Here is a 3254-nt window from a genome sequence, read left to right on the forward strand (position 1 = left end):
CTTTCACATTTTATTCCATACAATCATTCTTATACATTGTGCTTCTAAAATCAATCGCCATTGACTTATGCATCTATGTCCACCATTACCCTGTCTTTTCAGGTCCCTGCTAGGACTTTCACCAAAAAAAATGAAAGAGGAGTTTCTGTCTCTGCATTACTTTTCTTGACTTCTGTTTATTCCTTTCAAGAGATGGGCTCCCTTTCTTCTGCTGCCATTGGTGTAGTTCACCTTTTGAATTCAGGTCCTGACACCTCTGTCCCAGAAGGAGGGCCCAACCATTAGTGGACCTGATTTCTGCTTAAGTTTCACCCACACTCTAGTTTTGGTAGGTTTCCTGTGCAATATAAAATGGACCTTTAAGAGCTTCTTAGCTCACTTCATGAGTGTCTAAAATGGTTTATAATGTCAGCTAAAGAGTTAAATATATAGATTCTCAAGTTGAGCCTCAGTTCAATTCTGCCTAATATGAGGCTTAGTTCAAATGACTGTCTTGTCTAGACCCCACTCATTCCACAGAGCTGATGAGAGTTGAGCCTAGGTCATGTTGCCAATGCATTCACAAGCTGTCCAGTGGAGTGTGAGACCTCAAAGTTAGTAGCCAATGACAATAGGATTCCACATCCACGCCTTCTCTTTACACCCTTTCTCCAAAAGTGATCAAGAGAGAAGGCTTTTTTTCAGTCTCAAAAATGAATCTCCCAAATATAATTGTCCAATGCCTCAAGAATCTTTTAGCCTAATCATTCTGTAGTACATGTGCCCACCAGTGGGAAGGAAGGAAGGAAGGAAGGAAGGAAGGAAGGAAGGAAGGAAGGAAGGAAGGAAGGAAGCAGAAATGAAACTCTTTCTGGTTACTCCAGTTCCCAGTCTTGTTCCTTAGCAGAGGATCTTCATCTTGTAAATCCTTCGTGACTCCTAGGGGATTGATGAGAACTGTGTAGCTACCATAGTTTCTTTTCAGGGAGATGTTTAGGAGTGATTATGGAGACAGGAAGCTCCAGGACATTGTATCCCAAAGCTATCAGTCTAAGAGAGAATAGATTCAAATCATCTTGACAGTTTAAACATTCTCAAGGAATGATAGGACAGGAAGGGACGTGGAAGACAGCACACCAAATGTGTTTCTCCATGAGAAACAAGCAAGATGGCAGGCCTGTTCCTCTGGAGAAGTTCAGCTTCATTCAGAGAGCTTAGATTTTAGGCATCAGGACTTTCTTTCCTCTAAAACAGAAGTAATATTGTGATTTTCATAAATCTGAAGTCACAATTATGTGAGAGTTGTGCAGAAGACATTTGGAAATAAAGAAGTGCCGTTCAATACAGAAATTCAGCAATATGAATAATAGTGTACAAAAGAGAGATCTGAAAGGAAGATTTATCCACTGGTTCTTGGAATTACATGAAGAAAGGAGGATGCTGGCTAAGTCAATAAATATCAAATTTCTTAATCCAGTTTTAAATTTTCAATGGAAAAACACTTTGAATGCCAGATATATTTGTTTATATAGCATTTTTTGGTTATGTGCCATCAAGTCGGAACCAACACATAACTGACCTTCCAGCAGGATTTCAGAGGCAGTATATAGCCCAAGAGGAGATTGTCCATCATTTGCAGCTAGTGGATTTGAACCATAGGCCTTTGACTGAAACACAGGCAGAGCAGCTTCTTACCACTAGGCCACCAGAGCTCCCTTCAACCTAAGGCTGTTAATAGAAACACAAAACAAAAAACCTTGCATACTTACCTTGGAAATAAAAAAATATAGATAACATCTATTCTCTTTTATTGTATTTGAATTGAAATGCTTATCTTAATTTAACTACTTAGTTAAACATTTACTTTAGTAACTCACAACTATAGCTTGGAAGCTGCTACAAATGGTTGCCAGGTTTTGAACAAGATTTGTTTCTAAGAATCTTAAAGTCAAATTCATAGGTAAGTTGGAATAGATTATTTAGTCTTCACTTTAGTTCGGGCGAAAGATGCAGAGCCTTTTAATGATTTAAAAGCTGCACGTGCAGCAAGTTCAGGAGACTGTGATGAAAGATTTGTTTCAAGTCAGGGTTAGTACAATCATTTCAAAGCGAGAGCAAATTTACATAGCATTAAAAGGCAAGTGCAAGTTGTCCATAAATTGGATGGTTGTAACCTGAGGACTCACAGCATAGCTTAAATCATGGGTCAGTGAACTTGTTTTCTAAAGGGCCAGATGTTAAATATTTTGGGCTTTGTGCACCACGAGGTCTCTTGCAGAAAGCAGCCACATACAACATGCAATTGAGTGATATATTAAAGCTCACATAGTCTGTAGTCTGTAGCCTGATGTACTGCTAGTGCAAAGGCTGGACGTGTCCAGCAGTATGAATCCACCAGCAGCCAGAGGAAAGTGGATGGTTTCCACCCATGGAAATCACAGCCTTGAAATCCGCAGGGGCTAACTATGAGTTGGGCCTGGCTTGATGCTTTCACAGAAACATCTCAAATACGGAGTTTCAGAGGACAGAAAATTATCTTTTTGTACTTCTGGAAGCTAAATCAAGGGCTCAGGTTCAAATAAATGACTTAGGTATTCAAATTCTTTCTCAGGGTCATTTTCCTAACCTTTGGCACATGATAATAAGACTTGGTGTTCCTTAGCTCATAGATGGGGCCAAACACATGGTATCTGTCCTCCTCCTGTGTGTGTGTGTTTCTGAATCTACCCTGATTTTATTATAAGACATTGCTAATAAGTGATTAGATTTAGGACCCACTCAATATATTCTCATATGCCTTAAATGCACTACAAATCCAAAGGCACATGGTTTGAACCGAGTAGCTGCTCCTCTGAGGAAAATGTGAGTAATCTCCTCCCACACAATTTACTGTCGTTAAAAGCCCACTGGGGAGTCAGCTGTTGGTGGGTTCTGAACCTATAGCACAGACAGCAACAAATTTTGTATGTATTATTACCTATATGTAAAAAAAATCGATAGGTAGCACTAGACTAAGTCTACAGCTTGGAGGCTCATGTGAAGTGGTTGGATTCTGGAAGATGGTTTCTTGCCTCTTGATGAGTGTCAGGTATGGAATATGTGGTTGATTCTTTAGGTTTTTTTCATCCACTATCAGGTGTCAGCTGATTGGATTTGCCAAATTTAGCTAACAGTAGCTTTGGGCTGGAAGTCTCTTGGTTTACAGTCAGCCAGCCTCTGGTGGTCATGTTTGTATTTAAAAAGCAGTAGGGCCCAAGGGCCATAGGCCCAAGGTC

Source organism: Elephantulus edwardii, unplaced genomic scaffold, assembly GCF_000299155.1.
Source record: "Elephantulus edwardii isolate Elephantulus edwardi_28Jun2011 unplaced genomic scaffold, EleEdw1.0 scaffold00041, whole genome shotgun sequence".
Lineage (NCBI taxonomy): Eukaryota > Metazoa > Chordata > Mammalia > Macroscelidea > Macroscelididae > Elephantulus > Elephantulus edwardii.